This window comes from Lepisosteus platostomus, chromosome 9, assembly GCF_059453375.1.
Source record: "Lepisosteus platostomus isolate fLepPlt1 chromosome 9, fLepPlt1.hap1, whole genome shotgun sequence".
Taxonomy (NCBI): Eukaryota; Metazoa; Chordata; class Actinopteri; order Semionotiformes; family Lepisosteidae; genus Lepisosteus; species Lepisosteus platostomus.
The window spans coordinates 7,361,676-7,373,989 of NC_142619.1; positions in this window are offsets into that span (position 1 = coordinate 7,361,676).

Below are 12,314 nucleotides of genomic sequence, written 5' to 3' on the forward strand. Positions count from 1 at the left end.
ACGTCACCTGCTCTGGTACGCCGGCTCTTACACAGTGCCTGTCGGCCGTAAGCGTTACACTCTCCCCCGCTTAAATCGCCGTCCCCGGCGAAGGGCTATCCCATCCCACTGCTGACACCAATGTAACGCAACGGGGGCTCAGGCGGGCGCCCTTGCCGCATCTGGTCGGCCCCTGCACCGTCCGGGGCTCGAACCCGGGACTTCTGCGTCTCTCTGCAGCGACCTAGCCCCGTGAGCTAAAGAGAGATCTCTCTTTAGAAAGTTCTTCTGACCTTTTTAATGTAAGAAAAGCGGAAGCCAACTGTACGTTATGAAATGCGTGGTATTTGTGATACATATTGTAACGCAACGGGGGCTCTGGCGGGCGCCCTTGCCGCATCAGGTCGGCCCCTGCACCGTCCGGGGCTCGAACCCGGGACTTCCGCGTCTCTCTGCAGCGACCTAGCCCCGTGAGCTAAAGAGAGATCTCTCTACAGCCCAGTAGCTGTAGTCCTGCTATCACAGGGAAGGGCGGTGACGTCACCTGCTCTGGTACGCCGGCTCTTACACAGTGCCTGTCGGCCGTAAGCGTTACACTCTCCCCCGCTTAAATCGCCGTCCCCGGCGAAGGGCTATCCCATCCCACTTCTGACACCAATGTAACGCAACGGGGGCTCAGGCGGGCGCCCTTGCCGCATCTGGTCGGCCCCTGCACCGTCCGGGGCTCGAACCCGGGACTTCCGCGTCTCTCTGCAGCGACCTAGCCCCGTGAGCTAAAGAGAGATCTCTCTTTAGAAAGTTCTTCTGACCTTTTTAATGTAAGAAAAGCGGAAGCCAACTGTACGTTATGAAATGCGTGGTATTTGTGATACATATTGTAACGCAACGGGGGCTCAGGCGGGCGCCCTTGCCGCATCTGGTCGGCCCCTGCACCGTCCGGGGCTCGAACCCGGGACTTCCGCGTCTCTCTGCAGCGACCTAGCCCCGTGAGCTAAAGAGAGATCTCTCTTTAGAAAGTTCTTCTGACCTTTTTAATGTAAGAAAAGCGGAAGCCAACTGTACGTTATGAAATGCGTGGTATTTGTGATACATATTGTAACGCAACGGGGGCTCAGGCGGGCGCCCTTGCCGCATCAGGTCGGCCCCTGCACCGTCCGGGGCTCGAACCCGGGACTTCCGCGTCTCTCTGCAGCGACCTAGCCCCGTGAGCTAAAGAGAGATCTCTCTTTAGAAAGTTCTTCTGACCTTTTTAATGTAAGAAAAGCGGAAGCCAACTGTACGTTATGAAATGCGTGGTATTTGTGATACATATTGTAACGCAACGGGGGCTCAGGCGGGCGCCCTTGCCGCATCAGGTCGGCCCCTGCACCGTCCGGGGCTCGAACCCGGGACTTCCGCGTCTCTCTGCAGCGACCTAGCCCCGTGAGCTAAAGAGAGATCTCTCTTTAGAAAGTTCTTCTGACCTTTTTAATGTAAGAAAAGCGGAAGCCAACTGTACGTTATGAAATGCGTGGTATTTGTGATACATATTGTAACGCAACGGGGGCTCAGGCGGGCGCCCTTGCCGCATCAGGTCGGCCCCTGCACCGTCCGGGGCTCGAACCCGGGACTTCCGCGTCTCTCTGCAGCGACCTAGCCCCGTGAGCTAAAGAGAGATCTCTCTTTAGAAAGTTCTTCTGACCTTTTTAATGTAAGAAAAGCGGAAGCCAACTGTACGTTATGAAATGCGTGGTATTTGTGATACATATTGTAACGCAACGGGGGCTCAGGCGGGCGCCCTTGCCGCATCAGGTCGGCCCCTGCACCGTCCGGGGCTCGAACCCGGGACTTCCGCGTCTCTCTGCAGCGACCTAGCCCCGTGAGCTAAAGAGAGATCCACCCTGCTGGATCTCTCTTTAGTGAGCTACAATATGTAGCTCACTTAATGTACTTTTAATGTACTTAAAATGTACTTTTTAATGTACTTTTAATGTACTTTTCTTACATTAAAAAGGTCAGAAGAACTTTTATTTTTTACAATGCCTACAAAGGCTATATGTATCACTGAAATTGATTTTTACCTTTACCTGTTAGTTATAAGTTAGTGTGGGGAACTGTAAAAAAGTAGGGGTTTATTCCATGTGAAATATAATAGTGGATCTCTGTGAGGCAACATCAGTTCTTCTTAGGAAAAGTGCTATGGGATCTATGGGATATATAATTAAAAAGTACTGTAATTACTGCAGTAATCTCATATCACAATTCCAAGACATTGGTTTGGAAATTTGGGGAGAGTGCCACCTACTGTTTTGTTATCTTCACTCACTGACACAGCCTGATTTTTGCTGGTGGTCTCCTAGTCCAGTGAGGCCAGTTAATACACATCTTATTTTAGCTTCTGAGATCAGACAAGGATGTGCCCTAAAAATTAAGACAAGGACGTCCCCACAGCTAATAAACTGTAAATTGAATTCCCCGTCTTTTTTAGTTTTAACCTTTGCTTGCTCAACGTATTGCATCTGCTGAAAGATAAATGCACAATAGTGCAGTAAAACCAAAGTCTTGCCTGAACACTTCCTCCAAGGAATATTGCTGGTCATCCAGATCATGATATTTAGATCCTGGAAGCTGCCAGCATGATAAGAACATGAATATAAATCTAAATGTAATAGATCCTTTGATTTTTTCATTTTAAACTTTGCAGTTAAGATTGATTGGTTGAATAATGCGTACTGTGTATGTGTAAGTGTAATATGTGTATCCTTGTTGTTTTTATCTGGGCTGCATTGGGGCAAATTCCAATCAACTTTGCTGACATGGCAAAAAAGGATTGGATCTTGAATCTGGAATCATTGCATTACTAATCTGGTACTAATTGGTAAAAAAAGGATGCAATCTGTATCAGAACCACTGCAGCTCATTATGCCAGAGCTCATCACTGAAGAGCACAAGATCTTTACTTTTTCTAGGGGCCAACAACAGTGTCTGAAACAGGAATTTAAACCTCCAGTCTTAGGCATTCTGCTGTTCTGCCCCTGTCAAAGAGATATTTGCGTATTATTACACTTTATTTCTTCTCCTCTTATTTCAATTGATCCTCTTTGGTTTAACAATAGTAGTACCTATTTGCTAACACGAGTTATCCTAGGTAATAAGTATCTGAAAAATGATTACAATGGCTTTTTCTTCAGCTCTGAGCGCAAGGAATGTGCTATTCAGTATACACAGTAGTGATTCGATTTCAAGGATTTCATTTGTTCATACTGTTTGATCTGCGGAGTAGTTATTTGGATCAATATGCAGTTTAACCTATGCTGGATGTTGAGCAACAAAAAAGGACATTTTTGATAATGACATTACTGTGTGTGATAAGTACACTAGACTGTCCTTAAAGCACATCTTGGGTCTCCAAACTGGCCCGAGTCTTCTGCATCAAGGTGTGGATGCTGTGCAGACCTTTGCAGGCGAGAACATCAGCGTCAGGGATCTTATCATGCCACCTGATTTGCAGCAGTTTGCGTAGGCACGTCATGTTGACGTGATTCAATTTTCTGGCGTGTCTGCTGGAGGTGGTCCATGTTTCGCATGCAGAAAGTAACGTTGGAAATACTATACCCTGGTAGACTTTCAGCCTTGTGTTGACACTAATACCACTACGTTCCCAGACGTTGGCGCCCAACCTCCCAAACGCACTGCTGGCCTTAGCAATTCTGCAGTTAATTTCTTCATGTATGTTCACATGCCTGGATAGATTACTGCCCAGATAGGTGAAGCTATCTACAACGTTGAGTGTTGATCCCTTCACTGTGATGCAGGGTTTCTGATAGGGCTTACCAGGGGCGAGCTGGTACATCACTTCTGTGAGACCGAAGTTGTCAAATGCTGCAGAGAACCTGTCCATGCTGGCTTGCATGTCCTGCTCGCTGGTGGCATTGAGTGCGCAGTGATCGGCAAAGAGGAAGTCCCTGATAACTGTCTCCTTCACCTTGGTGACTGCTTGCAGGTGGCGCTGGTTATACAGCTTCCCGTCTGTCCTGTATCTGATGTGGATGTCTTCCGCACTGTTGTGAAATGCGTCAGACAGCACGGCTGAGAACATCATGCTGAACGGTGTTGGGGCAAGCACACACTCCTGCTTTACTCCGCTTGTCACAGGGAAGGCTTCTGAGGTCTCACCATCATCCAGCACACGAGCCATCATGCCATGGCATGTAATGGTGATGACCCGGTGAGGACATCCGAACTTGGACATTATCTTTCAGGGTCCGTCCCTACTGACGGTGTCGAAAGCCTTAGTCAGGTCCATGAAGATGGTGTACAAATCCCTGTTCTGCTCTTGACACGTTTCCTGAAGTTGCCTGGCTGCAAAGGTCATGGCCACTGTACCACACCCTGTGCGGAAGCCGGATTGACTCTCCGGGGGAAGATCTTGCTCGAGATGGTGGATGAGGTGGTGAACATGACTCGGGCATGCTTAAGGACAGTCTAAAAACCTCCTCTAAAAAGCCTAGAAATCTCCATTGACATTTGGGAAAGCCTTGTGCATCTGATGGCACAGCATGGCAGAGCCAGATCCTGAAAGGAATGGAGGCTGCAGAAAAACGCCGCATAGCCGAGGCTGAAAGCAAGCATGAGACACGAAAAGCCGGGGCTGTCAGCACCTCCACCACAGCAAACACTTGTTGTACAGGCCATATGGGTGGTAGAGACATCCATGCCCAGATTAGAGTCATCGGTCACCTCAGGACACATTTAAATCAATCTTAATAACCTCTTGAAAGTCGTGGTCTTCATCGACATCGATGGGCGGACGAACGAGGTACGCTATAATCCGTTTAATTTTGGAGTAAGTCCAAAACTAACCAGATACTATGAAATCTACTCAAAGTAAATTTGTTCCTAAATACGTGATAATTTCAAATCACTGGGTTGGATACAAAGAACACTTTTGTTTCGTTATGATCAAATGTTGTGTGGACATAGCCGAAACTGAAACATACAGTACATTCTATTCTGCTTACCTTTCATGTTAATCATAAGATCACAGATACAAATTTGCCAAACTGGAAATCAAAAAAAGCAGATGCGACTTTGCTGTTCCAGTAGTTTTAGAGGGCAATGTAGGACTATCTGAGTCTGATAACAGTGTAAAAGTCTACACCCTTCACATGTCTGTCTGTCAAAATTCAAACCGAATGAGCTGCATTAAAGAACTTTTTACATTTGCAGTTGCTGCATTTTAAAGAACATTAAAGAATGTTTAATGTGGGTTAATTAATCATCCAACCATCCGTTTTCTTACCGCTTCATCAAACTCAAGGTGGCGGTGGAGCCTATCCCAGCAAGAAATGGTGGCATGGCATGACGTGCAGTAATTTTCAGCCTTTGTGCCTTCCAATTCATTCCATTGCTCTAGAAAGGAAGGAATTATTTTACCCCTTTACACATCACATCATAAAATCAGTTTCTAGCTAAATACATCGCCATAAAGTGCTATCACAAACAGCAATTAATTAAAAAGTGTCTTTAATTTTTAATGTGTCGGGGACAGCAATTGCATTTTTTTCCACATTTTCCTGCGTGTTAATTAATGGTTCAAACAGAAATGATCATGTTGTCATATGACAGATGAGCACTTTAGTGGTGAATAAAGGAGCTCTAAAATTGCCGATTTAAAATCTGTATCACAAATACCACACATTTCATAACGTACAGTTGGCTTCTGCTTTTCTTACAGGAAAACGGAGCACGTAGAGGAAACCCACACGGGACACAGAAAAAAATGCAAGCTCATAACATACAAACTCCACGCAGACTGCACCCCAGGTCCTAAACTGGACTCAGGGGCACAGTGCTGCAAAGCAGCAGTGCCTCACCACCGCACAATCATTCTGCTACTATGGAAATCAAAATCCTACTAATCTAAGCATGTTATTGAGGGAAGTGCCTGTTTTCAGACAAGAGGGTCTGTGAACCTTTATGGAAGAGTTTCAGTTAGCTGCAGTCTTAGTGTTAAATGGAGGATCACATCTTGGTGCCTAATAGTCACAAGGGTATTCTCCTGGATGTCTTATGGCTCCATTATTCCCAACAACCTCCCATTATACCATTCAATGTCTATAAGAGATAAGATAAGATCACTTTATTAGCCTTATACAATTTCTTGCATTAGGAATTTGTCTTTTTCACATAACCCAGCTTGCTCTCCATGAAATACACAGGCACACAGACAGAGAGAGAGAAGCTTGGGGTCAGAGCGCAGGGTCAGCCATTCATATGGCGCCCCTGGAGCAGTTGGGGTTAAGGGTCTTGCTCAGGGGCCAACTGGAGTAGGATTCCTCTGCCAGCCACAGGATCTGAACTGGCAACCTTTCAGCCACAGCTGCAGATCCTTAGCCACAGTGCCACCACTCCACCCCTTACTAACTAGCTTCTACTAACTTCCAGACCCCTTTCAGTATATAAGAACAGAACCTACGGCCAGCTGCATAAAACATCTTGAGATTTCCCATTAACTTGCAACTTAAATGTTTCATAAATTGAAGGGAATTGCACTAAGATTTTGAAAGTTAATTTAAGGGATATTGATTCATCAGTTAAGGAATTTAATAGATGAATGTATGCAACAAGTAGACTGTGATCCAGTCTATGACATAATTTTAGAAATCCTTAGCCCATCCCAGATTTTCTTGGGTGCGCTGTAGTGGTTGAAGTAAACAATAAGGCTTTCTGGACCTCATTCCAGCCCCATGAAGTGATCTGTTCACAGAGCCTGCAGAAAATCTACTCCCTGTTATATTTTGAAGGTCGTTTCCCAGTTGAGTAGCATTTTCAAAAGGTCACACATGACTCAAAGTTAGGCTTATGCCTTAGAGATATAACCCCCCCACACCATTCAATCTCCTGGTTGGAAACAATGTTTTCACTCATACAGAAGATAACAGTTTGGCGCTGAACAAAATCCCTATTCTCAGACATCATTACTTCTCTGTTTTATGGTTCATTTTCATGGTTTCGCAATTTAAAAAACATGGAGTTAAAAAAAAAGCTTGCATCACTGCTAGTGAAACTATAACAGAAATACAGGAACTGCAACTATGACTGTTTTTAATTTGCTCACTCTAATCAAGAACAATTATATGTTCTAGTGTTTCAAGTGTTTTAATTGCTATTTAAAAAGATCAATACAGATATTCAAATCTGGTTGCAATAACATGGTAAATCTATTTTGTATTTGTACCATCCCTTTACTGTTTTTGGAATAAATGGCATTTCTTCCAAAAGCTGTTAAAAAATCAAAGCACTGTCCCTTTCTTACCCAATAAGAATTTTAAATAATCCCTATTAACGAGCATTAAACCTTTTTATTTCTGAAGCTTTTGTGAAGATACAGTAAAAGGACATGTCAGAGTGGGGAAAACAGGGGACAATGTACAGTATGTAGATACATTTAAATCTGCATATTTAAATACAGATTATGTTTTTAACATTCTGTACATTACCAACATTTTTGGTATGTTTTCTCAGCTGTAAATTAGCAACTGCCTGCTAGCCGCCAAATGAGCAAGATGTGATTAATAGAGTCCTTTTGTCCATAAAATGGTTTTGTATTCCTAAGTACACAAGACATATCATACATGTTTACTGTACAATAATGGGCTGTCTTATGTTCTTATGCATCAAACATACTATACGTAAATAACAACAATACAATAAAAGGTGTCTTTATGTTTATATATCATATATATGTTTTTACATACACCTCACCTACTGTTCATATACTAACTAGTATATATATGGTCTTAACTACACAACATATACTGTAAATTCAATCACCAGTATATGCACCACACATATTGTATATAAAATAAAAGGCCTTCTTACACCACACATACTGTAATAATAACAGGCTTAATTGCTTTGTTTTTCCTTTCAGTGCTTTCAAGAGAAAGATTAGTGGACTCATGCTTGGCAGAAATTTGAAAAATAAACCATAATCTGAGCAGGTGTCTGTTTCCACGGAAACCTCTGCTTTTTTTCACTTGTATCAGTGAACAACCTTTTTTATATGTTGGAATACTACCAGTGTGTAAGTGTGAAAATATAGGACTATGTATGTATGTATTTATATTCTGACATCCAAGCATTTCAAAAGGAACTAGACATCTTTAAAATGCATGATAATATGTATTAGATTAGACATAATAATGAGAAAATGATTAACTTTTCTGACTCTGCTGTTTATCGAGGGGACTATCATGCTCTTACTTATTTTTACTTTGAATATTTCATATATGGTATATGGAGAATGTAAATTGTTGTGATTTGGGACTTTTAAAGACAAGTAGAAAAGTTAATGATGTCTTAATGCATGTCACTATGACGAATACTATGATATTGCCATAGTGTTCTTTTGTGTTTGTAAGGACTCTAAGTACTACTTATATAAAAATAATCAGAGTGAAATACTGCAGTTATCTGTATTGATGTCTGCTTAACAGATTAGCCATGTATGCCTTAAAATAATGACAGATGTTCCAGATCTATTTCACTGGAATAGTTTTTCCAAAGCTTGGCTGCAATCTATTTTCAGATAAAAGCACATTAAATAGTGATTCATTTAAATAGTTTCTTTTATGGTAACAAAAATAACAAGAAAAAGAAAAATGCTATTTTTAACTGTGGTTTTGATTTTTAAATCGAATCTGATATTGAAAAAGGGAGAGACTTAATCTTAACATTTTTGAGTAGTAAACAGCACCTCCTACTGTTTAAATCTGCATGCCATCGATGACAGTCTGGGGATGTAATGCAAAGAAATGTTAACAATAATTCCTTACTTATATAGCAATCTCCTGGACACTCCACTCAAAGCGCTCTACAGGTAATGGGGACTCCCCTCCACCACCACCAGTGTGCAGCATCCACCTGGATGATGCGATGGCAGCAAAGTGTTCACAGTACACTCACCACACACCAGCTATCAGTGAGAAGGAGTGATGAAGTCAATTCATAGATGGGGATTATTAGGAGGTCATGATTTGTAAAGGCCAGGGGGAAATTCGCCTAGGGAAATATTCTACTCAAAGAGATATTTTTTTAACTTTTTTGTTGTACATTTTGTAGCAAGCACTGTCTTCATGGTGTCTAATTAATCCACCACAGAAAAAGTGTCTGAGATGTCTGAGAAAATATCCATCTACCCATTTTCTAACTGTTTCGTCCAGTACATGGGAGACAGAGCCTATCCCAGCAAGCAACAGGCACAAGGCAGGATACACCCTGGAGAGGACATCAGTCCATTGCAGGGCAGACAGAACCTAACACAGACATGCGGACACTCACCCAGGAGCAAAATTTGTAAGAAGCCAATAACCCTACCAGCACGTCTCTGGACTGTGGGCAGAAAACCCACATCATCACAGGGAGAAAATACAAACTCCACACCAAAAACCCAAGGCTCCAGCACAAGAAAGAAGCAATGCTAACCTATACACCATCATGCCACACATCACAAACAGTTTTTGAGTAAAACATTTAATAGAATAATATTAAGAAGAATAAGACCAACACGCGTTTTACAGGTAATGGGGACTCCTTTCCACCACCACCAATGTATAGCCCCAAATGGATGATACAACGGCAGCCATAGTGCATACTCACCACACACCAGCTATCAGTGGGGAGGAAAACAGAGTGATCAATCCAGTTCAGAGATGGGGATTATTAGGAGGCCATGACTGGTAAGGGCCAATGGGAAATTTGGCCAGGACACTGGGGTTACACCCTTACTCTTATTCGAGAAACGCCCTGGGATTTTTAATGACCACAGAGAGTCAGGACCTCGGTTTTACATCTGTTCCGAAGGACGGCGCCTGTTTACAGTATAGTGTCCCCGTCACTATACTGGGGCATTAGGACCCACACAGACCACAGAGTGAGCGCCCCTGCTGGCCCCACTAACACCTACTCCAGCAGCAACCTTAGTTTTTCCCAGGAGGTCTCCCATCCAGGTACTGACCAGGCTCACACCTGCTGAGCTTCAGTGGATTGTCATTTGTGAGTTGCAGGTAAGCATGAAGAAAACCAGGCGAAAGTGCAGAGAAACAGAGGAATTTCAGGTCATATATGCCATGTCTTGAATGTAATATTAATATACTGCAGGTATTTATAAAGATGCTATTTAAAATAATACCTATAAGAGACTATTTAAAAGTGTATGAAATTAGAAACTCTCATTCTCAAAGGAACAGACTGTAGGAGGAAGATAAAAGATTCTCAATTACAAAGCACTGGAAGTCGAGGTCATATGCGTATCTGAGCCAATGAATTCCCAGGTGATCTACAAATCCTGAAATTTCCGTCCCAGACTTGGAATGTGAAATTTCCAAATCCCAAGATTCAAAATGACTTCTAATAAAATAGGCTGCAGATAATGATGCTTGTAAATGCTACTGCTACTACTTAGAATAATAAAAAAAATGGTAATGACCTTTATTCTTATGGGTGTGGAAGATGTTGCAGTTTCAGGAGCAAATCTTAGAAATCTTAGAGTCTTATAAATCTTAGAAAAGAGCTGTGATGATACCACAGCAAATATGTGCCCTATCTCAGATATATTTTCTAAATGCTAATGTTCTCACTCTGATATCACCCGTGCCAAAGAGATGAGACCAAGAATTGATCTTCACTGCAGCTTAACTTCAAGAAAGTGCACCACACATCGTACGTGTTGTCCTGCAGGAATAAAAGGATGTGAAGGATTTGGTCAGGGATTGTCTAGAGAGACTCCACAGGATCACAGGTACACGTTATTCTTTGAAGGCTTCAGGTTTCAGATGTTGGATTCTGAAAGTCGATCCCGGGTGAGGAACAGACTCAACAACAACTTCACAGATAGCTTCAGCTTGCCATCATGGAGTCTGGAATGTCACAACACTGACTTTGACCTGGGGTCAGACTTTTCCATTATTTGTCCATAATGGGTCTCTGCTGTCCACAAAGAAACATTTCAATTCATCCTGGTAGGCCAACAATAATATATCACATTAAATGGATCATTGTCTGAACTGTTACAGCATTTCATGATGAAACAACTTGACAAAATAACTGAAGGACACAAAAAACGATGTTCAGCTTTGCTTCAAACACAACAAGAAATTTGTTCCATATTTGTCATATTTCTTAGAATGATTAATAAAATTCTCAAATTCTGCTGCCATTAAATGACAGTAGGTGTATGTGCATTTCAAAATACTTCTTTGATTTTAAAGCTGTAGAGAAATATTCGTTTCACAGAGGCTGATACGCAGATACTTTTCATGTGTTATTTTACAAATTGTATACATGATTAAACTGGAACAAAAACTAATTTTAATGCATTTTTCACTTTTTATGCCCTGGTATATTAGGCTTCTGGTTAGCATGTACAAAATATAGACTGTCACATATACGTTTACTTACATACATGGACACAAAATTGGATTCTAAAATTGAACAGGTGGCGAGAGAGACTTTGCACTGGTAGGGATGCTATAAAATGGTTATTCCGTCGCTTCTCTTTTTTTTTTTTCAGACACTTTCTGCTTGCTGGAATGGAAATCCCAGTAGTTAACAGTTGGATTATGCCTCTAGAAGAAGCCTAGTGCATCACTTCACTTTTGTTGAGAGACGTGCCCCTTATTCATTGCAGTATAAGAGCGTTTAAAATTACACTTTAATTCAACACCTGAGCGCATTATTCTGCTGTGGTGATGAGCCTGTATGTGTTAAATGCAATCCAAGTAAAGACTTCCGTATACCTATCGATTCTGCAAAAGTGTATCTTCCCTCTTCGGGAGGATATTTCAGAGACACGAGAATAGGTAGGAACAGAACAAAAATATTGTATATAAAACACGCATTTCTCTAAAGCCTGCATTTTATTTCAACGTAATATAAAAGTACTGCTCTGTATTATAACTGGATTTTATACTTCATACTTGTATTATAAAGTAGTCTTATTTGACTACTTTATTATCATGCCATTTCGATAAGACTTTAATGAAATCTTACTTTGTTCATCCTTTGAGCTTTGGGATAATTGTCATTGATAAGTGTAATTGATTTGACAGTTCCTCTTTCCGTTCAAATTCATTTATCATAGAATAAAAAAAATCCCAGAACTACTGCTGTATTTTTTAAATCTGTATAGGATATTACAGGACACGGTGAAGTTACATTGAAATGCTAAGCCGTGGCTTCAGTTTTTTTTAATAAGAGGTAATGCTTGCCAGTAAATTATATAGATTAAAATCGATCCCATCAATGTGATGACGACCACCACCTAGCGTGCTGTCTCAGTAGTGCATTGCAAT